The sequence below is a fragment of the Puma concolor genome, chromosome E4 (assembly GCF_028749965.1).
Source record: "Puma concolor isolate L17-30 chromosome E4, mPumCon1.1.hap2, whole genome shotgun sequence".
NCBI lineage: Eukaryota > Metazoa > Chordata > Mammalia > Carnivora > Felidae > Puma > Puma concolor.
In genome coordinates, this window is record NC_141683.1 from 12,840,857 (window position 1) to 12,867,141 (window position 26,285).

The window sequence follows — 26,285 nt, forward strand, 5'->3', positions numbered from 1 at the left end:
ATTTATACATTTTTGACCATTTTTTCAGTTCTACTGTTTTCACAGCTCTGATCTATTTCAGAGAGATGAAAACTTTCTTACTGATGATCACCGAGGGTTGTGTCTGTCTATATCCCAAGGGAAATATTTTTTTTTCCAGTATGATCCTGTGTTGTCACCTAGCGTCATTTTTTTCCAGGAATGGAGATGAATTTACCCTGAGCAGTCATTCAGAGGAGGACATAATATTTAAAGGCAGCATATGAGCAAAGACAACTTACCCCAGGACCCCTCTGAAAAGTGTTCATCGGCTCTGATTTTCAACCCCAGAAAATTTCTCTCCTTAGAATTAGTGTTCCAGGAAGAACAGAACTCCAAGTGTTGAATGAATGATTCCATTTGAAATGAAGATTTCATGGTTTTGAGTAATTTTTAAGATATTCAGTTTGCATGCATACAATCCTTACACAATCATCTTGCTTGAAGAAACAGATGGTCTCCCACTATTATGTCCTATGGTGGTGTTATTCCTGGAAGAATCTTGGTCCCAACTTAAAGTGGTATTTCTTACATTCTCATATCCATAATGAGGATGTCTTTTTTTTTAAAGTTTATTCATTTTGAGGGAAAGAGGGAGGGAGAGAGCGCGTGCGAGAGAGAGAAAGAGAGAGAAGAGAGAACCAGCAGGGGAGGGGCAGAGAGAGAGGAGGACAGAAGTTCCGAAGCAGGCTCTATGCTGACAGGAGAGAGCCTGATGTGGGGCTTGAACTCATGAATTGTGAGATCATGACCTGAGCTGAAGTTGGACGCTTAACCAACTGAGCCACCAGATGCCCCATGAGGACATCTTAAAAAACAAAAAAGACTCCTAACAAGAGGGGAGCACCACAGTAGGCTTCACGTAATATCTTCATGTAAATATGATCCAAGTGACGGCTAGAACAGTGATATTCTTGTTTTAGCGATCTTTGATGAATAAGCCTGACCCAATTTTGCAGATTGTAAAATTCATACTTAAAATATTCTAAGTGGAATATTGTATGTTCTGTAACTTATCTATGGTGGAAAGCCCTTTCCAACTGCACGATGGATCCGGGAAGATAATTATTAAAGGATTTACAGAAGAGGTTTAAACTCGACTTAGAATTTACATTTGGCTTTGGTGGGTAATTGTAAGTATGCTCTGGCTTTAGAATAATCCAACTTTTCCTGGTTGGTATCTCTATTAATCCAGAGGTCCCCAGAACTTAGTGGTTCCTCAAAATACTCCCAGGTCCTACTTCATCCACACATTACATGGTGTGACAGGATGAATACCAGCATTTTGAGAATGTCTACGAAATGCCAAGTGAAAAAGGGATGCCAAGTGATTGTTTATATGGTGATGTATATTTTTACAGCTTCTAACTGATAAGTAGATTGTCAGTGTATGGTTGCTATTGGGCTTAAAAGTAATACCCGTGTTTGTGTGGCAGGGATCCCCTGTATCACTTAATGACCACCAAAGAAATGACTTAATTCACTGCTACGCTGTAGGGCAGATTAGAACTTTGTCATAGGGGTTTGTAACAGCATAACACTGCTGTAGCCCTTTCTGGAGGCATGGCCACAGGAAACTCCACGGTCTAATGGGAGAAACACTGGCCTGGGAATTTGGTCTTTTGCTTTTGGGTGCTCATTAGTAGTCCAGGAAATTTGTGGAAGGGCAGCTGACCTTACTCAGTTTATACACACGCACACACACATACACACACACACACACACTCACGCACACAATGATAAGTTACTTGCCACCTTTGTTTTTCAAAGTTGAGATAATCATTTAGAAATAAAAGTGGACTGAAATGGCAACTCTATATGACCCTGTTGTTGATTCTGATTCTCTTCTGTGGGCAGCAGGGGATTGGAGAGAAAGTACTGTGTGTCTTCAAGTACCGATTAATAACCGTCTGCATCTTTTCGTGATGCCTGGATTGAGTCCCTGGTAATTGCTCACTCGGTTTCCAGGGTTGCGACCATACAAGGATTGATCCTGATTGTTCCATCCTTCTTTGGGGACTGTGCGGGGGAAAGAGTTCCCTGCGTGTGCATGTATCGGCATATCCCGCTGAATGAGGAAAACCACACACTCTATTGTTATTTGTAGACTAGAGTGTGTGTCTTGCCGTGGCATCCTGACAGAGGCTGCCAACCAGTGTGGAGCTGGTAATTAGTTCTTAGCGTCCGGAACAAATGGGAGAAACTCTATTCCAATGATGCACATTCAAAACTGATTTTCCTTTATAGCTGAACGTCAAGGTTTAAAAATAGAATATCTCAGCTTTTCCATAAATGTGGATGGTGAATGAACATCTAGTATCCAAATATACACACACAATTTCCCTTTCCCATAAATTTCCCCTTTTCTGGGTCTAGAATGAAAATACAGGCTGCTAGCCATTTGGTGGCAATGTGAAGGTTTTATGCAACATTCTCAGTTACACCCGACTTTCTACTTCCTGTGCAATAGACTAGATAAAATGTTTGTTCAGAGACAAGCTCATTATTGTTTTCAGAATGAAAATAACAAAACATCCCAAGCCCTCATCCTGCTATGTGAACAAAGTAAGTTTCAACTTGAGACTCAAAGACACAATTTTGCAAAGAAAATCTCTGTTCTTGGGGTACCTGGGTGGCTCAATGGGTTAAGCGTCCGACTTCGGCACAGGTCACGATCTCGTGGTTTGTGAGTTTGAGCTCCGCGTCGGGCTCAGTGCTGACAGCTCAGAGCCTGGAGCCTGTTTCAGATTCTGTGTCTCCCTCTCTCTCTGACCCTCCCCTGCTCGTGCTCTGTCTGTCTCTCTCTTAAAAACAAATAAAATTAAAAAACAATTAGAAAAGCACTGTTTTGCCTTGCACCTTCCAATGCCTTGGGTGGCCTGCTTTCTTAGGCTCCCAAACACTCCTCGCTCCCCACCAGGCTGAGCAATTGTTTGTTTGGGATAATTGCTTTCTGATAATAAGAGATAAACATATTTTTGAATTCCTTATAAATCACAGTTACATTTTTGGTCGATTAAAGCAGTAATTTTCTCTCATTTCTGTGGTCTTTAGATATCTTATTCTCGTCTGTTAAACTGTTTGATTTAGCTTCCATGGTTGATTCGTTTATGTGAAATATTTTAAGCAGCAAAAGAACACCAGTCCCTCCTCTGCTGTGTTCTGAGCAGATAATGATTATACCATCAACTCTCTTCCCTCCCCAGTGTAGCTGCTCAGGGTTTTCCAGGGCCACATTCTTTCCTTGGAGCTTCTTTTTCATTCATCTTTCCCAAGACCTTTCTTATTAAATACTATTAAGTGAGCATAAATTGGAAGGGAAAAAACAGCGTCTGCCAAAATTCTTTATATCCTATGCATTGGGATGTGGAAAAAAATGGTTCTTCATTTTTTCCTCTTATCTTTCCTCCTGAGTGAGAATTCTAAGCAAACTTTCTTTGGAAATGGATCTTGGTTTTGGGGAAGTCTCCTCATTAGGTAGGTAAGCTTCATAGCTTAGGGGTCTTGTGGCCCCATTTCAGCATGGTGTTACAGTCAGAGAAAGGCCTGTCCTGCCTTCAAAATAACTGAAAAACAATTTACATCTTGCTGCACTGTTATGCGATTACATCATTTATAAGAAAGGAAAATTCCTTAATATGTTTCCCCTCATTTATCTTGTTCCTAATGTCTCCTACCCTTTCCCGCACCCTGAAATATCTCTCTGTGTTAAGCTTTCCCAAACTTTTACAAACACAGTTATGTTTCTGGCCCCTTTCCTCCTCTTTCTGGATCAATTATTTATTAGGTAAATCAACTTGGTCTCTTGATATCTTTCAATTTTTGTGTTGGAGCTTTTTTTCTTCATTCTTTGCAGCAAAGAAGGTTATAAAAGCTGAGCACAAAAGCAAGAACCTATTTTTTTTTTCAAAGGCAGGTGAGGGTGGGGGAGGTGGGAAATATGGCAAGCACATACATTTGTATAATTTTTGAATCCCTGTCACATGCTGTCATTATAAATTGGAACGCTATGGTTCTTGATCACTGAGCACGACTGAAACTCGGAGATAAGAACCAAGAGTTCCTCCACTCTTAGGAACTGTGGCTTACTGTTCAGTCCCTCACCATTCCTCATGTCCTCGGATATCTCAAACCTACCTGCTGCTGCCCTTAAATGGCTGATTGTTAAGGGTGGAAAGTAGAAGTCATGATTATCTCTCAGCTAGGCAACTTTATTCTCTACACACAGCCACTCATTTTTTTCAATTTCTTTTCTAAATGCCAAGATGGCTATATCACATTCCCTTGCTTGAAACCTTTTATTTTCTGGTGGCTTTGGAATGTATAACATACATTCAGTGCCCTCTGCCACGAGACTCCTTTTCTACGCCATATTTCCCCATTATATTCGACTCTCCAGCCATATTAATTTTGTTTCAGTCTATGGATTGCCATGACCCCTCTTGCCCCGGGACTTTCCCCATCTTGTTGCCTCTGATGAAACATCCTTCCTGCCCCATGCTGCTTTTCGTGGCCGTTTCCTCTTCCTGCTTCAAGTCTTGACTTAGCCATTATTTCCTCTAAGAAGCCCTTTCCAGTCTTCCTGGAATGGATTAGGTGACTCTGCTGTGGATTCTTTCAGCACCCTGAACTTATCACAGTCTGTTGTTTGGTTTGTGCAATCTAAATTCTAGATGGTCTTCCTCAGTTGTATTCCACATTGTGTGGCATAAATTAGGTCCTCAACACATGTTTGTTGAATGCTCACTGCTGAATGAAGTAACTAACGTTTTGTTGAGCTAGGCATGCTGCTCACTGATCTAAGAAAGACATCTATGGACTGGGAACATTTCTCCACTGGAGTGACTCTGCCCATACTCCTTGGCGTGTGATATGGGGTAAAGCGGCTCTGTCCTTCACACCCACCTACGCTCCCACTGTGAGCTATTAATGAAGATGATGGTAACGCCAACCCTTATCTCTTACCGTGTGTCAAGCCTTGTCCTAAATGTTTTACATGCATTCTTTTAATTCCCACCCTAAATATTTGTCATTTAGTAGGTTGTGAAGTAGATACTATTAGTATAACTGTTTCTTTGAAAGAGAAAGTTGAAGCTTAGGTAAACCATATAGGAAGATGTAGAGCCAGGATTCAAGCCCAGGCATTTTGGGTCTACTCTGCTAATCTGGTTTCAGTGAGTTGAAATTCATTGGCTAACTTGGGCTATGATGATGAATATGATGGCAATCGTTAAGCCTTATCATTATACACATTCTGCACACATATCTCATTTACTCTGCTGAACCATGCTGTGATCTGCATAAAGTGGTTTTTACTTTCTTCATTCAACTGCTGGTAAAACTTAAGGACAAATATCCCAAACCAACCAGCTAATGAGAAGTGAACGGAGCTCCAGCACCCAATTGTTCTGACTAGTGAAACATTTTTGCCGGCTCTCTGTGGCCTTGAGCATAAGCACCAAATGCCTTAGCAAGATGATCAGGGCTCATGCTGCTATTTCTAGCTTCAGCTTCGTCCAGCTTTCCCAGTGAACTTACGTTCAACCAACAAGACAATATTCACTACCCACTCGGAGCTTAGCTCTGGATTTATACTGTGTTTTGACACCCAAAAAAGGAAGGTCAGATGGATGGCAGATTTTTAAAAACAGGGAAACTTTGCCTGGATCATTTGAGACAAGTGAGAGTTTATGAGTTGTTGTGATAGTACAATGGGGCAGCTGTGGCGTTGCTGCTTTCTGATCCCCAGAGTCTGAATCTTCATGGCCTGATCATTCCACATATTCTAATTTGTGATTCATTTATCCCGATGGTCACACTCTTGCAAGTGACAAATGGATAGTAACTGTGGGGAAGCACACAGAGTGAAAACAGCCTGTTTCTTTAGTCAATAATTGGAACATCCTAAGCTCTCAGACACATTAATAGACAACATCTGCTAAAATCAAGAGAGAGTGAAAAACAGGATATGAGGCTTTGGGGATTAGAGTGAAGGGTATCCAGTACGAGCAAAGCTCCCATGACTTGGGCAACTGAGGCCAAGTGACTTGGTTAGGCAAAATAAAAACAATTGGAAAGAAACTATTGAACTGGGACAGCATTAATTTCATTCATGTTTCATCAGTCTCTTTTAGCTGGACAGATAATATAGACACAGAATGTTTTTGAGTCAAAAAGAGAGTCAACTTGATCAGTTGGTCTTCAGGGAATTATGTTTAGAGGGCTGGAGTGTGATTCTTTTCATGTTCCCTTTTGAAAGTAAAAAGGGAAGTCAAAAGGGATGGTTGGCAATTAAAAAAAAAAGTCATTGAAAACCATGATGGCTTTTCCACAATCTTCAGATAATTCCTAAGCAGATGAACGTTATGTCATGAGATTTTTTTTTTTACTTAATTCTGAAGAAAAACACACACCGATGAAAGCAAGCCATAGTGCTTATAAATATGATTTGAACAAGAGCCATTGGAGAGTTCAATTTTATTTACAGTACGTGATGCTGAGTGCCTTCATGACTCTGCCCTAGCTCCAATATGGCAAAATGATAGGCTTCTACCAGAGAGGAAGTATATACTGAGAATTGATTCTATTATGCAGAATAATGCGTGTGCCTCTGGAAATATATTTCCATCCATGACCATTCAGAGATTGTTTTGTCCATTAAGAGATATCTTTCTCAGTTCCCGAATCAAGGTAATCTTGTTTAGCAGACCAAGCTGTGGCTTACCCAAGGGTCTGCAAATTTTCTCTGTAAAGGACCAGATACTGAGTGTTTCTGGCTCCATGGGATTGTATGGTTTCTGTGATCACTACTCAGTTTTGCCATTGTATTGTGAATGAAGTCAATGAATGGGCACTCCTGTTTTCCAATAAAACTTTTTTAAAAAAATAGGCAGTGGGGAGGATCCCGGGTCATAGACGGCTGACCCCTGAATTATGCTAAACATTTCCTAATATTTGATAGGAGAAGCAACTTTTCTCTCTAGATTGTGAGGTGGGGTTTAATAATGACTTCAGCCTTTCTAGTTGAACATAGTGGTTTAAGTGGCTGCCTATCCTAAAGTGGTCAAAAAAATTGCTTCCTCAGTATATATGATGAAAATAATAAAATGTTACTAGAGGCGGCTGGTTGCTTTTTCCTTTGACTTTTAAATGCCTGCCAAAACCTCACTATAAGGTCTTAATATTGAATGGGATCCAGTCTGAGACAGGCTGATCTTGGACACCGTTAAAGAAAGATTAGGAACCGAAGGGCCAACAGTACCTCATTATAAGGTGGCGCTACTTACCGGGCATGGATCTCAAGGGCGTTTTTTTGTCTTTGCTTTTGTTTTCGTTTTTTGGTTTTTTTTTTTTTTTTTTTTTTTTTTTGGTACAACAATGTTCCTAATATAGAGGGCTATTTTCTCAGAGGCGTGAAACTTGAGGAACACATTAGTTTTGCTTTCGAATGCCTTTGAGTCGAACAAAGAATAGAGTATATTGTATTTCCAGATCTGCTTCCAGCCTATAATGCTTGGATTCTACTCACACTGGCGATAGAGTACTTTCCTCTACTCTCTGTGGCTGAGTGATCACCCCTTAATTTTATTTTTCCCTTAGGGATGGGAGTAAGCCCACCGATTGCCCCCTCAACTCCAGCAAAGTAGCTGGGCCTCCAGATGCTCTTAGGAGGTCAGTAATTCATTAAACTGTCCCTCTCGAGTTTCCTGAAGGAGGTGTGTTCACCTCCCGTATGGCTGCTGTCACAGAAGGCTCCTTTACAGTCACAGGCAGCTTCCCCAGGGAAGAGCAGAGTTCTGAGAGCGTGGAGGAAAGGCAGGTTTTTCTTGTTCTCTCTCCCTTTTGTTCCTCTTCTCCTCTCATGACTCTCTGGGGCCTGGTAACATACGATCATTCCGTGTCATTAATCACATTTTCATTTCCACTGAAGAAACTGTTAAATCAAAGAGACGTAGAGCCCAGCAACAGACCGGTTGTTTTGCAACTCATGTGCCACCGTTAAGAGTTGTAAAAGTCTTTATTCGTGTTTCAGTTTGGAGTTTGAACCGCATAGGCTTTCACCGTCCCTTTGAAGTGAACGGTCTGAGAGCTAAGTGACATTAAATCAATATTTTAGAATACAAAACCGTCTTGCTGGCTGTGGCTCACTCAAGGTTTTCCAAGAGGGTGGTATTGTGTACCTTTCCTGCCCAGGGCCGGCTTACCCCGGGGAATCACTGACACGTCTGCTTCGGGTCCTCACCATGCACCAGTCTGTCTGTCCAGTCCCCTGCTCTTTTTTCCAGGCTCTGCAGTCCGTGGCCACTATTCATTTCTAGGTGGTAATGGCCGTGAGAGGAGCATCCTGCCCCTGTTAGCCGCGGTGACTGGTAAAGCAGTCATCCTTCTCATTGTATTTTTATGGCTAAGTGGTCAAATAATGAAAGAATTGGATGAGATGATAAACTCTAGCACTAAATTTCTCTTTACTTGAGTTTTTTGATTTAATTAAACCAATATTACAGAATACCTGATGTGACTGAGCATTAAATTCTGGAGCCTAAAGATGATCAATCATTCCTCAAGAAGCCATATTTCCTCTGGAGACCATTAAGATTGTATTTTCTGAGATGAGCTTTTCCTTTTTTTTTTGGTACTCCTATCACTTTGGCTGTACCGGCCCTTGATGGAAGGAGACCCAGATATAAAGGGAGAAGGTAACTGGAGAGCCCATGAATGTTTGTTATTCCCTGTCTGCAAAAGACCCATAGAAGCATCATCTGTGAATATTTCTTTCCTCTTCAATGGAAAATAAATGTCCTATAATTTTCCTGCATGTGAGTTACTTGGTCACTGCCTTCCTGGGTGGATGGCCATGCCACTGTGAAAGCTTTGGTAAATATTTTGTGCCCCAAATTTGGCTTTGATCACTCTTAGGAATGTCCTTTGGGCCTAAATGTAATCAGGAAAGGATTTATTCCAATAAAAGGATAGCAAAAAGCTACAGTTAATGGTTCTGGTCCTTGTCAGTAGAATGGGCTGAACATTCTCTCCCCTGGGCTGCCGGGTGGTGATCTCCAAACATAACGTTAAAAGGCTTATAGCAAAAAAAAAAAAAAAAAGAAAAGGCACTTTTCAGAGAAACTCAGTATCAGAGCTGGGGAGTGGGAGTGACCCAAGGAGATTTCCAGTTTTGCTGGAAAAATAACTTTCCTTGTTGAGAGTTTGGGCAAAAGCAACATCATGGGTTACCCCTTGATTACTGAATCCTGTTTTTGTGCCGACAAAGTACAAATTGCAGATATCTCTTCCCATCCTGGTAGTATTTGAGTCAGCAGTAAGTGGGTAGGGAAGGAGCTGCCTTTATTACAGTGCAGCATTTTGGCAAAAAACTGTTAAATGCTCATGCCCCACTCGCTGTAGACTAACGCTAACGAACACTAAAGGTGCAGAATAACGAGACCACAAAAGGGATAAACAAAAACTAAGATTGAGCTATACTTCTTCATCATGAATTCGTTACTTCCCTGTTTCTTTCTGTCTTTCCCTTTTTGTGTCTCCCTTTCTGTGTCTTTACTTCTTTGTCTCTCTCTCTCTCACCATGAAACTCTTCTTCTCCGTAGAGACTCTGTAGGTCTCTGTTGTCTTTTGTGCCCCCTCATTTCTTTTTTTGTATAAACTTTTTAATTTTGGAATAATTTTAGATTTCTGGAAAAATTGGAAAGATAGTCCAGAGAACTCCTGTCTGTCCTACACTCAACTTCCTCTTGTGTAACATCATACATTTCTTAAAACTAAGAAATTAACCATTGGCACATTACCAATAATTAGTTTAGAGAATTTATGCAGCTTTCACCAGCTTTTCCACTGATGCCCAATTTATTTCAGGATCCAACCCAGGACATCAGATTGCATTTAGTAGCTTTCTTATTTTATTTTTGTATTTTCAGGTCCTTTTCTTTCCTCCCAGGTTGTAGTGCTTCTTTGTTGGGAAAGACACGTCTTGTCTCTATGTAATGGGAATTTACTGTATTTCTCATGTCTCCTCTCGAGGCATAGGCCGAAAGCATCAAGGATTTGGTTTTCCCCAGAAGTTAATGCTCCCTAATAACCCTTTCTCATAATTTTCCACTTGTAGGAAGTGTCTTTTTCTCACACACCTTGCTTTCCGTTGTGTTTCAAACCCAATGCAGATCAAAATTAAGATACCATATTTCCTGCTGAGAAAAAGCAGTCAAGTCACATGCAGCTCCAAGGGTGCTGGAGCCCTGGAACATTTAAAGATGTGCTATGTTGGGACAGTAAAAAGTACAAATGATTGTTAGTTAACGGGTTTTTATTATGGGCTTATAATGCGCAGCGAGCTCATGAAAGCTGGTGTCATCGATTCTTAGAATGCCGAGAATGGAAGGGGCCATAGAGAGACCTACTTTACCCCAGTTCTTTCATAGAACTGAAAACTGGGGCCAGGAAAGGAATGGACTTGCCGAGTTCCAGTGGAGGGTAAAAGCTAGAATCCATTTCTTTTTCCTTCTGTTCCAGTGATTCTTATATGAGTTTTGACAGGTAAAGCCTTGATGTCCAATGCTATGGGGTAAGTAGTTGACTGATTAATTAAGTCATTTAAAATAAAGAATCATTAGAAATGATAGTACATATATTTTAGCGTTAACATTTTCTTGTATCTTAAAAATATGTAAGTGAACACATCTTGAACGCCTTAAAAAAAAAAGTATGGCCGTGGCTAATTTATTTTTTCTGAGTATGAGTCCAGGGATTAGAGGTCATGTGTCCTTCTTTATATAAACCATGCTTTCCAGTTGGATCTCTATGTAAAAACACTAATACTAAAACACTGAAAGAACTGTGCAAAAACCAATTCAGCTGGTATAAGATGTTCACAAGACAAGTCCCTACAAAGCAAGAGGGATTGGCTGTTTGTGGGCATCGGTTAGTGTGCTCCACAGAGAGAAAAGAGTGTAAGTCAACCTGGGAAGCATATAGATGGAAGATTAGCTAAGGCATGTACTCAGCTTTCCAACATTTGTCGCATCACCACAGGAAGGCTTGCCCAGCCATTCTAGCCCACAGATGCTTCTGTCACATCTGGTTTCTTTATCACTTATTCACTCTGTCACCTCATCATTTAACAAAAGCTGTCCCACTCCCTTTCTTTCGTAGGAATATGCTTCATTTTTACCTAAAATATTGTAGTGACTTGAGGCAGATACTGTGACATACTTTTATTGTGTTCCTTCCCAGCAGTTAGCTTAGAGCTGGGCAAAGATAGTCATGAAAAATGTACTTACTGAGTTCAGTTGAATTTGCTGCAGGTGCCTTCTGAGATCACCAAGGGGAACATGTGCCTCTTTTGTCCACTGCCAGTATAATTGTGTAGGTGCTCTTTGAAGAGCTCTTCTATTCATGGCCCTAGGATGGGCACATTAGAGAGTAGCCCAGATAGAATACCATGATTCCAGGGTGCAAGCAGGTACTTCATCAGCGAGGAAATCAAGGACCGCTCAAGGCTGTGTTGTGTGTCCTCACTGCCATGGAGAAATACCCGAACTTAACTTGTGGATTTTGATCCTATGAAGAGGCATTCTCTGCCAGGGAAAGTTGCTAAGTACTAGAATTGATTACCAAGGCAAGCTCTGGGAATACTTTCCCACAGGCATTTATAACAGGATAGATTCTTCTCTCTCTGGTGTCATTGGGCCACAGGGCCCCATTTCTGCAATTTAGCTACAGATGTTCTTTGTTTGTACCAACCAAGACAAAGGGACAACTCTTCTTTTATGAAAGCTTCACAGGGAGACAGCCTCCATAACCCGCCAGAGGAGATCCTTTCAATGCTTTATCACTCAAATCTTGCAAAGACCTTTTTTGGCCAATGGCAAGCGCTCTGGATATGACTTAAACATGCTTCCTTTTGTTTCTCTATAGACATGGAGTATAATCGTTTATTTATTTGATTATTTATAGTGTTTGCAGAAGAAATCTCAGTGGACTAAAGAGCTATGCTCAAGTCACTCTCTTCTGTAGGTAAACACCTCCAGTTCCTTTAACCTTTCCTTGCAGTAACTCTTTCTCATCCCTTTAATCGTGTTGGCTGTTCGTCTCTTGCCAAGAGAGAGCAGATTAATTCATGCTGGGGCATGAGGAATCTCTGTTGATATGTGCACTGTGCATGTGACACCCAGCAGTCTGACTTCACGGACAGCGTATATTTCTGGAACATGCAAAGTATGGCAGGAGGTAAGACAAAAGAGAGACAGACCAGGATTACAATGCTTATGAGACGTCTTACAAAAGACTATATAAAAGACTTTGAAAGATGTAGTTCTGTAGGCTTAAATACAGTGTTTTTAAAAATAGATCAGATGGTTTCAATGCGATACTGTTCCTCCACTTTGCAAAAGCTTAGACTTTCCCCTTGAGTATAAAATGTTTCCAACACTGAGTATGGTATCATAAAAATGCAGTTTGTAAAAAAGCATGCTGACATTGTAAAAATTAATAGTTTTCTTGGAAGTGGAGTCTTCTCAATTCTCACAGTGGTAAATGTAGAGAGAAATGGACTTTTTTTCCTTTCCTCTTGTAAAGTTAATTGATTTGCTTGTCTTAGTTTTCCCAAATGGAATATTTTGGATGGCGCGCACAGTGAATGCTCACCACCAGTCTCTTTTAGCTTGTCAGTCAAATGCCAGTCTTGGGTTCTGGAGCTCTTGCCATCACAACTGTTAATGGTTATGTGGGAGGTGCGGTGGGGGAGGAAGTGGCCAAACACCCAACACCTTTAGAATAGTTACACAGAGTTTATCCTTTTTCCCATTTTCTTAAATGTCATAAGAAATCATGACTGTTATTTTCTTCCATTATCGGATATATTTGCCATTGCTTGCTTCTCAATTCAATAACTGAAAATCCTGAAAAGGGAGGAGGGATTGGATCTTAGACATTTTAAGAAAGACTCAGAGAATGTGCCTATGCGAAAGGGAGCTGATTACAGGTTGATGAGATACTTCAAGTTCACGCATGGGTTTGTTTTTGTCTTTGAATCTTAGGGAAGGTAATTCCTCCAAGGAAGGGCATCTCTTTTTAGAAGAGCCCGAGAAGACAAAAAGCAAGGTAAAAAGCCAGTGACGTTTTTGAAGTTGAAAACTTTATATTGGAGCTTTCCAAACCAGTCGCTGGTATTTATAAATTTCTGAACTCTGAGGGACTCTGAAGGTGAAGAGCTGCCTGGGCCTTGGTGAGGAGAAACACAGAATCTTAGATCCAGAGGCATGTTGAGAATCATCTAGTGCGTTGATTTCTGCGTGAATCTGACTTTCAAATGTGTTGGTGGTTGTTTATCGGTCTTCTAATTTATTCAAAGAGTGGTCTTACACTCCCAAAGTCTTTTCATCTTCAGGCTAAATGGTCCCAATTGCTATACTATCAAGTTACTTGGATTCTTTCTCATCTAGATTTCTCTCCACTGGAAACCATTTTAGTTTGCTGAGGTTCCTCTTAGCCTCTGACTCCTTAAATTCACTCTTTGTTGTGCACTTAACCTATGTGTAGATATTTTATACCTAAAGACAGTACTTTCATTTTTCTTTATAACTTGTTATTTTATTTGAACCAGGCATCCCTATCACCTAGTTGATTAGCTTGTCCTCTGATCTTGATGTTCTCACATACTTTCTAAGGGGCTGAGCTGTTCTCATCCTAGTCATTGATAACAATATTGGGTACAACAGAGCCTGACATAAACTAAGCATTGAATATAGTTCAGTGTGGAAAGGAAAAGAATAAAGGCAGGGAGGAAGAAGACACAAGATCACCATGGAAAAGTAAAGAACACAGGGGCCGTGTAGGATGGACAGGAATCCTACCTGCTGGGTGAGCTCAGCGTCTGGTAACACCTGTGGAAAATCAGCTCGCCCACCTGGGCAAGCGCTGTCTTTTCTTTGTGAGCTTAGGAAGCCTGATGGGACCTAATGAAAATCTGCTAGAATTCACAGCCTTGAAAATTTGAAGGGAATCTGGACGTTTTATTCATGATTGAGTCAGTTGACAGTTGGCAAAGGCAACTTCCTGTTTTTAGGGGGAAAATGGATTAAAAATGTTTCTGAAAAGATTCAAAAAATCTTTGTGGACACTAAATTGCTCCTGGAAAACAATATTTTGATGATTATGGTGTAAATGGATCAGGATCACATGGGTTACATTTCTGCTCAAGTACACATGGTTTCAACATGAATGGCAAAGTGGTTTTCTCTCTTTCTGAGTCTTCGAGCCTCTTTCCTCCCATCTGCGAAGGACAAAGGGGAGATTGAGAGCTTCACAAAACCTCAAATACACCTGGCTTTCTTCTTGCCACCATTGAAGACTTTATGGATGAGTTTTTATTACATAAATAAATGTAGCTGTGGAAAACTAATAAACATTCTCAGCTTCACCAGGTGGGTCTGGTGTCAGAAGAGCACAGTCTGAGGTTTTCTCCATTTCTCTTTCGTTTCCCTATTTGTCCAGCTTTCAAATTTTTCTGGACATTTTTAAAATCTCTCTGTCCTCACATACTCCCAAGTATAATTAAATCAACTCTGCTATTTCCTTTTATAACTTACAACCCTAGACAAGTACTGTCTTAGTTGATAAGGAGGCAGAAAATCCTCAGTAAGTTTAATAATCTCTTTTGCACCTGGAGGGAGGCTCTCGGACCCTGTATCTTCTTCCTACCTTCAGAGCTGGGTTGCAATGCCTTCTTGTACATACTGCTATGTCCCATTGTGTCTTCTAAGGGGCCCTTAGTAATTCATTATTAAGAACGTCTTATGGCTGCTACCACTCAAATTTTAGCAATAATTTCCCCAGTTATTGGGTTCCCATCTTGTTACTAAGTCCCAGTATGGCTGAGTCTCTGTTTTCAGTTACCTCTCTAAGTGAACAAATTTCTCTGCTCTTCCCCATTATTATTGATAAGATCCCTGCATTGTGATCTTAGTCCCTTTAGTGACTAGATACTTATCTGTTAGCCAAGGCCTCCGGGCCTGGATTTATTCCTTCTGAAATCAGAATCCCTATGCTCAGGCCTTCTAGATACTGTCCTAGTATGGGGACATTTGTTTTTGCCTACCATTTGTGAACTCCCGTCTACTCTGCAGATTTCCTGCTCATTTGATGCACTCACTCATTTTATTATTATTATTTTTCTTGTCTATTCATTATGTATCAATTGCTTCTTATATTACAGGAATTGCACTGGTGCAGGAGTTAGCCAGGTCAAACGTAGAGTGGAGGGCAAGCATTGTGGGCAAAGGGAATGGTGGTTACGCTGACTTCTGGATGTGACACTACGAAAAAGGCAGAGTCCTTGCCCTCACAGACCTTTCCCTTGAGTTCCTAGATGATAAGTTTCACCTGGAAGGTTTTGTCAAACACACACATTTCCAGATCCTTTCCTTGGAAATTCTGAATTTGTAGGTCTGGAGGAGGACCTGGAAATCTGCATTTTAACAAGCTTTGCAGGTGATTCTTATCAATCAGCAAGTTTGGAAAACTCTGCCGCGTGGGATGTGGTAAGACCCAAAGGTAGGATGTGTTTGGAAACTGAGAGGTTCCAGCTGGTTGGATTGTGGGTTGTGGGATGGGAGTCAGTGAGAGATGTGTTGGAAAGTAAGCAGGAGCCAGATCATGAGAGACCTCAGGCACCACCTAAGGGACTTTGACTTTACCTGAAGGCTGTGGAAGGAAGTGAAAGATCTTTATATGGAGGGCAATGATACGACTATTTTGAAAAGTCCACTCTTGGACATTTGGATGGTCAGGAGAGAGGAAGGGGTGGGTGGGGGGGGGGTGGGGTTATAGGATAGAGAGAGAAAGATTATGTCTGTGGATGTTGACCTGCCTCTAAACATTCGGGATGGAGGTGTGAGTTTGAAGTCATCTTGACACACATCGTAATCAAACATGTTGGTCAATTTGGATCTTTTTTGTTTCTTTTTCTCAACACATATATTGATCTTTTGGTTTCTCAGCTTTCTATGTGTGATTTTGTCTCAGACCAACTACCTGTGACCTAGCTCCTATATTCAGCTTTCTGGGCCTGCCTAAACTTCTGCTCTCGGCTTTCCCTGCCTTAACTAGTTTGACTGGGACCTCGATTCTCAATAGCCATGCCTGGGAAGGGTGACCAGGCTGTATTTCTCCTACCATCCTATCCCATATGCAGAGCTTGTATTTCACTTTGGGTAGAATCATTTCTTCTTTTTCTAAACCTCTGTGGTTTCCTACAGAAACATGGAGTCAGCCTCACCCCCCTCCCCAGCCCCCCTGCCCACATGGTGGGAAGCTTTACCTACACTGTGTAATGAGCAGCTATAAGGGTATAGACTAGGACGTCCTTTAGGGTTTTGACTTTAGGATAAGAAGGTAGTTTGGGAAAGCCTACTCGCTTGTCGCATCTCTCTCCCATGACTTTTATCTGTAAAACTAGATTTTTGCTTTGGAAACACTATTTCTATTGATCTTGTGTTGGTTTTAGGGTGCTAATCACAGAAACTAGGGTGTTGGAAAAGCATTCCCCATTGGATGCAAACAGCAAAGGATACTATTTTTTTTTCACACGACTCTTTTAAACCAAATCTGTGGATTGGTTTTTCCTTTCCTTTGGGTTGAAATCTTGACCAGGTTCCTGAAAACATTTCAGACACTTTTAAATGATAAAAAATACACTAGTCACTTTTAGCCTCAAGATATGCAATTGAAATTTGAAATATCGTGAAATTTCTTGAAATTTGAAATATCTGGAAATTTGAAAATTGAAATATCCGCCCAGTTTAATAGCTAGCATGGCAATACCAAAACACAGTATTGCTTTAGTCTGGCAAGCCTGCAGGGGAAAGGAAGGTTTATGGTAGATCTCTCCTTCCAGATGAAGTTGTCTTTTTTTAGAGGACAAATAGCAAGCTCTCTGTGTGGGCTTCTTAGAGCCTCTTTCTGTAGGATGGAAATGCAGGAGAAATGATCTTACCTCGCCCCATTCTCCAATAAAAACGCTTTTTAGAGAAAACCTCTCTTCTCTTCTTTTCAAACCTTGTATAACCTTGAGGTTGGGTAATGGATGAGGGCTGACCTAGCCAGCTTCAAAACCACCTAGGCAGTCTGATCCCTCAGTATGTGATGTGGAGATACTTGGCCTCCAGTGTTTTGTTCTTGGTCTTTCTTCCTTGGCAAAAACTGAGTGAGAAAAAGTCTCTGAGAAAGAGTACGATTCCATTAGCAGGTTAATTTTGGCCAGCACTATATGCTTTGCAGTGTTTTCACATATATTCATTTCATTTGTTTTGTAGCAATTCCATGAAATAAGTGGGACAGAAAAGTGACATCCAGATAGATTAACTGGTGTATATGAGCCCAGAAAGATATTAATGGTGGAGCCTGGATCAAAACCCCAGTCTTACAGCTTAAGGCTGGTTTAGGACTTTGCCTGGTAGAGTGGAAATATGAGAAATTTCAAAATGGGCCCAAATCCAGCTTTCCTCATTGCTATTTCCTGCCTTTTATGTAAATTTCTTAACCTTTTTTGATCCTTACTCTCCTAATATGAAATAGAGGTCATACCGTATTTATCCACAATTTTGGTGGGGATGGAATGATATAAAGTGACGCTTGGGATCTTTTAAAATGCAAGCCTGGATGGCGCCTGAAATTTTGAATTTCTAACAGGCTCCCAGGTGCTGCTGCTGCTGCTGCTGGTTTGAGGGCTGACCACGAACTGCGAGAGCACAATGCTTGTCAAATGTTTGGTTCACCGTAGGCATTCAATAAATACCCGCTTCCTTCTCCTTTCTGATCACCCGTTTGCTCTGCTTTCCGTTTGATTTTAGGACCTACTATAAATGTGCTCGACTTGTCATTCGGCACAGAGTCAGAGGTAACATAAAATGCACATTAAAAAGACACCCCCTCCCATAACCCCCTCGTAGGGTCTTCTTTGAATGCAGTTGAGGGAAGAGTGGAGTGGTGTCTGAATTCCGGCTCTCGGCGGTATGGCACCAGCAGCACTAACATGAGAAAAATTACCCAGGTCAGAGGGATTGCCTAATTCCAGGTTCCCAAACAACTGCTTTATCTTCTCTGAGCTAAGAACTAAGTGGCGGGCTTGCCAAAAAAAAAGTGTACAAGATGTTTTTGAGAGTTATTTTAAAGAAATTAGATGGTTGTGACAACCACGGAGCTGGCTCATGACCACTCACACGATGGCCTAAATCCATAAGCCAGGTATACATTTGACGAAATTTCAACGATCATCTGTTGGGAAGGGAAGGGCAAAACTATACTCACACCCCACACCTAACGTCCACTGCTGAGCACATCCGTTTGAATTCTGGCATGAGAGCCTATTGGCGTTTGTTTAAGCTCGCTGATCTTTAAGAAGATGGAAAGAGATGTAGAAAAACCTTTCTTGCCAGCAAAGGGCTGCAAATTTTGCATTCTGTGTTCAGTGCCTTTGGGTGATAATCAAGTACCATTTTAAACCATTGTCACCAGTTTCAAAGAACAACCCTACGCTGCAAAGGGGAGGCATTTCTGTAGTGGTATGCAATTCTTTCATTGTATTTCCTAAATTTATTTAGGAGACTTGGTATTTCTTTCAGAGTAAAAACACCTCATCTGCTAACACTTTGAACATATGAACTACCGAACTAGTCTGAGATGAAGTAGAATGAATTCCTTCCCTAGATGAACAAAATGAGAGGAGACTCCTGCTTGCCCCGGGTGGCCACGCGTGGTCTGTGGCTTGCGGTGTGTAGGAGGGAACATTGACGTATTGGACACATGCAGTGGAAAAAAAGAACCAACAGGGGTAAAATTGTTTGTGGTATAGAAAGGCACATTTTGTTTATTAATAGAAAAGACTAGAATATGCAGCAATTTTCTTGCAAAAGTACCAGAAATTTATAGAAGCCTGAAGAGGAGAACAGAACAATTTGTTGTCCCTGAATTTTCTTCATTACCAATAAATGCAGACCATAATGACATGTTTACTATTTTTTTCCACTGCAAAAGTCATACTTACAAAACAATATTTGGAAATATAGAAAGTTAGTGAAAATATATCCATATTTTTGGCATTGAAAGGCAACCAGGTTTAACGGTTTGTAATGTTTTCTTTTTGTAATGTTTCTTTTGTAATGTTTCTTTTTTGTAACGTTTCTTTTCTGCCTTTTCTCTGCCAGAAAAAAAAAAGTGGTTACTGAAAATGTTTTTGACCATAATGTGTGGGTTGATGGCCTCAGACCCACCAAGAAAGGAGGTAATTGGCCCCTCCATAATAAGATAGTGCTACATGCCTGTAGTTACCAGGAAAGGTAAAGTCTCAGCAAAGCCATTGTTAATGTCTTACACCCCTTGTCAAACAGGGTGCCTCTTTTAGAGATCTACCCGTTTTATGGACAAATACTCTGAGCTCGCTGTAGTGGGTGTTATTGATCCCCCCTTTAAAACAGCCTTCCTGAAGCTTCCTTTCTTGAGACTCTTAGTCTGCCCTCCTCCCACCACTGCTGAGAATCATGAGATCCCCCCTTGCTACCTGACTCGGGGAAGAGCTTTCTCCCCCCTTGCCCACACACACAAAAGTTCTTGGAAGGGTCTTAATTTGAACTCTTGAATGAGAGCAAACCTGTAATTTTCATGAATTAAAGAACTGGTAATCCCCAGCCTCTGGCTGGTGAGCACCCCTCCTTCCTTTCTGCAATATGAACTTTATAAACCAGGTCACATTTAAGCGATTCTGAATTCATGCTGTTATTTTCTACACAAAAAATAAGATGGCATATTGAAGAATCAGCTACATCATACTCTTAAAATTAATTTTTAGTTGCTCTGACATATGAATATTCCACAATTTAATTGGCCTCGCAACAACAATGTGTTAGTAAGTGTGTATATTTGTTGAATGTTTTGGGTTTTATTTTTCATGAACCTTATTGAGGTAAAATTTACAAACGACAATATCTTCCAGTTGGAGTCTTGACAGTTGTGTTCTCCTGTGTAACCAACACCACCATGATCCCGATAAAGGTATATTCCTGTCACTCCGAATTTCCCTCGGTCTCTTTGTGGTCAATCCTCACCTGTACCCCCCACTTCAAGCAATTACCGATCTTCTGTCACTATAGATCAGTTTTGCCTAATCTACAACTTTATCTCAATAGAATTATCCAGTATGGATTCCTTTGCGTGTGCCTTCTTTTTTTTTTAAGATTTTTTTTAAGTTTATTTATTTATTTTGAGAGAGAGCAAGTGGGGAAAGGGGCAGAGAAAGAGGGAGGGAGAGAGAGAATCCAAAGCAGGTTCCACACTGTCAGTGTGGAGCCTGTCATGAGGCTCAAATCTAGGAACCATGAGATCATGACCTGAGCCGAAATCAAGAGTCAGATGCTTAACTGACTGAGCCACCCAGGTGCCCCTGTGTGTGGCTTCTTTGAGTATAAAGGTTTTGAGATTCATCCACATTGTTGTGTCTTGAAATGTGTTGTTGTGTTGTTACTTTTTATTGCTGAGCAATGTTCCATGGTATGGCTATACTACAGTTTATTTATTCATTCGTCTTATTACCCTTCTGATGTATTCAGTGTCTGTAGTGATATCCTTTTTTGCCCTTCCTGATGTTGGTGATTTATATCTTCTCTTTCTCTCTTTTTTAAGTCTTGCTGAAGATTTGTCAGTTTTATTGATTTTTTTTCAATGAGCCAACTTTTCCTTTGTGTGTGTGTTCCATTTCTATCTGCATTATGTTCATATTTTCCTTAAAATTGTTGTGCATATCTGTATTAGCTGGAGTCTGCTAACTCCATTATCTCTGTCATTGTGCACCTGTTTGTACTGGCTTATTTTTCTTTTGGTGATGGGTCATAATTTCCTGCTGCTTTTCATTTTAAATAATTTTGTTAGGATGCTGGATATTGTAAATGTGATACTGTTGAACGTCTGGATTTACTAGCCTTCCTTTAGGATTGAATCTTGGGCAGAGAGCTAAGTGACTTGCAGCTCAGCTTGATCCTTGTGAGGCGTGTTTTGAAGCTTTCTTAGAGTGAGTCGAAATCATGTTTTCCTTTTGGGCTGATTTAATTCTACTCTGAAAGCACTGCTCCTTCAGGAGTCTCTAGTAAATATTCAGGGCGTTCAGCAAGATCTCTCCATTCTGTCTGGTTACAAGTCAACTTCTGGTTCACAGAGCCCAGAAAGTTGGCCTCTTAGAGTATCATCTTATCCATGTGTAGCTGGATATTCAACAGAGGACCCAAGGTAACTTTCAGATATATTTCCAGAGCTCTTTCTCTGGCACTCTGCCCCTCATGTTTCAGCTCTCTTGGCCTTCTTGAGCTCTGATCTCCATTTTCTAAATTCAGTGAGATGGCTGTGCTCTGCTAGGGTTCCACCTCATTCTGTGGTAGTCTCAAGAGTGGCTGCCTCTAGCTAGAAAGCCATGTTGATCCTAGGATGTACCTCATTTCTTCCCCTGTTGTCAGAACTCACCATATTGTGCTGTGTCTGTTTTCCAAGGTCCCAAAACACTTGCTTATATATTCAGTTTCCTAATCTCTTATAGCAGGGGGACAAATCTGGTATCAGTTATTCAATCACATTCAGAAGTGGCAGTCCCTAAATATGCTCCAAAAATGTTTAGATCTCTTCAGAGTAATCAATGCTTCATTCTTCAGTTTCTCTTAGTAGTTTTTAGGAGCTCCAATCCATTTACTCTCAAATACATAGACAAATCACTTGGAATATTTTAATGTGATAAACAAACAATATTCCTTCTCTGCTTACCATTGTCACCCTGACCTCTCCCCTGCTAAATTAGTAGGATGCATTTTTCTGTGGCCATGGCTTTAGTGGTTAGGGCAAAAATTCAGTTTTCAAATTTAGTGAGTAGGGCAAAAATTGTTCATCCCTCATTTTGGGGGGATAAAATCAAAAGAATGAAGAATAATTACCACACCTAATGTTGCCCAACAGACCCCTCGGTAACTTTCCAGAAAGTTTCACTGAGGATATCTAAAGATTCACTTAGGGATGTCTCAGTGGGCATTTCTTCTTCTCCTTCTCCTTCTCCTTCTCCTTCTCCTTCTCCTTCTCCTTCTCCTTCTCCTTCTCCTCCTCCTCCTCCTCCTCTTCCTCCTCCTTCTTGAATACTGTATCAGCAAACTTCTTGATCACATGGTAAGATCTTGGTATTTATCAGAAAGGGATTTGAGCCAAGGTGTTTTAAGTTGATCAGAGTCTGGAGCGAGAAAGATCTCTGCTTTCATGAACCCTTTCAGAAAAATTTCCCCCTGTTTATCAGGAATGCAAAATTCCTCAGATTGAAGTGGATACTCCGGGCACAGTTCAATGTTGCAAGAATAAGCGCCAAGGGGAATGTGTTTCCTGTTCTAACTCCCTCATTCCTAGACTTTTGAATTTTCTCTGAAGGGTACTTAGAAAAACTGGAATTGATAGAGTGATACAGTTTGAATTATATTTTGTCATTGAAAGAGGCAAGTTGGTAACTCATGATTTATTATTATTTTTTTGGTAAATTCGTTCAAGATAACTTTGAGGAGAGCCTCAAGTCTTAATATCACATACAAAGTAAGAGGATTACAAAAAGTGTGAAGAAAAGCTTCCTTTGATTTTCTGAAAAAGATGTCAAAGGCCTGAGAATTAAAGACGAGTTAAATACTGTAATAATGGTTGGGTTCATCAAAGTTTTGATGTGTCAAGTTTAAATATTCTCTAGAAGGATGATCAGGAAATATGTGGAACTGTGTGACCCCCTAATGATTTACAAGAAAATCAAAATCATGCCAAGACTGACCGAGAATTGCATTGATATTGGAAACTGTAGGTTTCTACAAAAAAAATGTATCAGAAACTTCATACTGGGTTTAGACTATTTCAGCTAGTAATCAAACACAGAATGAGATAGCTGACGAGATATTCTTACACTTGATTTTCTCAAATAAATAAAGGCCGTTGTCGATTCCATCAAGCTAATTTTGCCTGTAGGACAATAACCATGTGTTTTTATCTCCATGAACATATGTTTGCAATTGCACCCATACGACTTTTTTTAGGAGGAGAAAGTTTGCTGGTCTCTGAAATGAGATTAGTACTTCCATAGCAGAATCCAAAGCCAACAAGATAGGAAGCACAGAAAGCCTTCTGAAAGAATCAGATTAGTGAATCAGTCGAGGATGGTGGGAAACATGGGGGCCGATAACACTTGTCATATCCTCTTACAAATGTTCTCACCATCAAAAAAGCACTGTGCCTTTGACTGCTATGACTGGATATGAGATATTACCAGATCCTGGTCACAGAGGAACTTATAGTTGAAAAGGGGGGCTTTTTTAAATAAGTACACAAATTAGGAGACTTAATATGCCAGTCCAAAAGTATTGGAGCACAGAAAGATCTAAAGTTGAATTTCGGCTCTGTTACATAAAATGTGATTATAGGAATGTATTTTCATTTTAATGGGCCTCAGTTTCTGTCTCAGGTAATAGCATCGAACCTTTCAGGTAGAAATCCTGGGGATTATCCGTCATTTTCCCTCACCCCTTACCTACCATTTAGCAGTAAATACTGCTGGCTCTACTTTTGAATAGATGTGAACCCTTCTCTCCCTTTTGCAGTTAGTGCCTAAATGCAAAGCGCAGCATGTCTTGCTTAAGTCATTAGCCTCTAAACTACTCCTTTTGTCGTCCCGTCAAACCTGGTCTTCCCCTCTTCTTGGCTGAATACCAGATTGACCTTTGAGGATGCATTGGATCACACCAATGCACTACATCAATTACTCCCGATTACACTCCCCTTTTCTGAACCCTCTAGTTTCTGCCCGCTGTACTGGAGTACCATGCACGCTCCTCTCCATGCCCTTCATAGCTCCCTGGGAACTTGTCCCTGTCTGCCTCATCTCCGGTCACATCTGACGCTCCTTTCCTTCCACGCCTTACTCACTCCACTGCAGTCATCATGCCTAGAAACTTGTTAAACTCATTTCTTGCTCAAGCGGCGCTCTTACTCTGTTTCCACATGTGTGGCATCTTATTACAGAAGCTCCATGTCTAGCTCATATGCTACCGTCTCGAAAAGGCTTTCCCCACCCTGCCTAAAATAGTCTTGGTCTCTCTCAATCCTCTTGCCCTGTTTTTTTTTTTTTTTTTTCCCTTCATGGCAATCTTGCCACCTGAAATTTTATTATTTTTTACTATTTCTTCCTTACCAGAAGGTAAATTCCATAAGGATGGACTTTGTCTGTCTTGTTCACTATTCAAAGCACATCCGGAATACCCAGTAAATATCTCTCAAATGAATACATAGTTTTTAAATGGGGGTGAAGATAAGATATTATCTTTTAGGCTTTGCAAGGATGTACTAAGAGAACATACACATACTTATGCGTCCTTTAAACTGTAAAGTACTAAAATATTAGTTGATCAGAGACCTAAAACTAAAATGGCTACAAGGAGCACAAAGTATTGGGACATAGTACTAAGTGTCTCCATGAGCTGAGACTTTGGTCTTATATGTAATTCTAGTTTCTGTCTTCCAAAGAAATAAGTGAATTTTACTCAGCTGGACAAAATACTCATGACTTACTTTTCACAATTTGACTGATGTATTCATTCCTTGCTCACTATTATACTCCAGCAATTACAAAATTTCGAATCCCTCTGGGAGACTGGGGCACAGTGGAATATTTTGTTTGTAATACTGCCTATCACACAGCAATGTTTTCATCCTTTCCAACAGTTCAACGGGAATAGCCTTTACTCATCATTCACCTCGCCCTACAAATAGGCGCAAATTCTGCAAAGTCCTCGGTTCTCATCCTACAGATTCTGAAACCACAACTGGGCCTTGTATGAGTCATGATACCTCTTAGGACAAGTGTGGGAGTAACGGTGTGACCTACAGATACGATGTTGGTGGTGTGGCCCTTGGATTTGCTGGAACTCTCCAAATTCCTATCTTATTCAAAATCCCAGAGCACAGATCAGCGCAGGTAGCACTGCCAGATTTAGCAAATGAAAATAAAGAATGCCCCGTTAAATTTGAATTTCAGCGAAACAAGTGCTTTTCTGGTATAAGTATGTTGGGACATAATTACAGTAGAAAATTATCGATGGTGGCGTCGAAATTCAAATGTAAATGGGCATCATGCATTGTATCTAGCAACACGACAAGTAGGATAAAAGCCAGTGGCATCCTATCTGATGCTATCTCTGGTTCTTTGGTTCAGACCACAATGTGCCAGCCTCAGGGAAGCGAAGCTAGGTTGCTCAGACTTTTGGATGCAGTCAGGTTGTTGAGGTGGTCCTCCTCTCTTGTATCCCAAGTGATGAGTATATTTACTCTCTCCCCTTTCATCTATGTGACTTTAATGTATGTTTCCCTTTATTTGAATGGTTTTGAATGGGAAATAGACATCAAGAAGAACTTCCCCCAGGATGTATGGCTAAGTCTGAATACTTCTTGGCATTTCTATGGTAAACTTGACCCCAGTGGATTAACTGATCCTTTACTGCTCCCGTGGTCTCTGTCATCATGTAAAGCTAATGAAACTGTGACTTTAGGACCTTCAACTTGCGTAGATCTCTTCCAAGACCCTACACCTCGTTTTGTATTCTTTTTCTCAAAATCATCCCCACCCCAAACTGTATAAGTTTCGGCTCCACAAAAGCCTAGATCCTATTCCCCCACACCACAACCTTGTCTAGGGATGAGAAGCCTAGCATAGTGACTCTAGAGAATTGCTGCTTTGGATAAAATGTCCGAATTGGCAAGGTAGATGTTTCACACTTAGCCAAGTTGTGTTTGCTTGTCTTAGGTCCCAAACAACTCAATTCATTTTGGTTACCGGCTTATTTCTTTTCCCAGTGCTCACAGCTGTCACATGATGCTCTCAGGAACACAGGGCAGGAATTTAATGGTCTAACAGATCCTTATATTTCCTTTTCACTGGACAGCACCTAGTTCAACATCCCTACAACTAACTGTAGTTTATGCTGATTTCACAGCAAAATTCTGGCTCTCTGGGAGGAAGCTTTTATGCTCTTTGGATGGGATCTTTAGATTATCCCTTCATTACTACGTCCCCTAATTTAACAGCTTCTCATTGTGCTTTGCTCCAATACTCGACCCCCCAGTTAGGAGAGTAGACATCTTCCACAGTCTTGCAGAATATCGGTGACATGGACACAAACCCTGGAAGTGGCCCCCCAGTTTCCTCAGACCTCCAA

General features: G+C 40.7%; 1 long non-coding RNA gene across 1 annotated transcript in view; it reads left to right on the top strand.

The window, feature by feature from the left end:
* Positions 1-12,083: 12,083 nt before the first annotated feature.
* The window catches only part of LOC112864805 (uncharacterized), a 54,324-nt gene continuing 40,122 nt past the window's right edge, over positions 12,084-26,285 (top strand). Inside the window, exon 1 of the long non-coding RNA XR_015245931.1 lies at positions 12,084-12,255. This is a non-coding gene — a long non-coding RNA (uncharacterized LOC112864805). The remainder of the gene's footprint in view (positions 12,256-26,285) is intronic.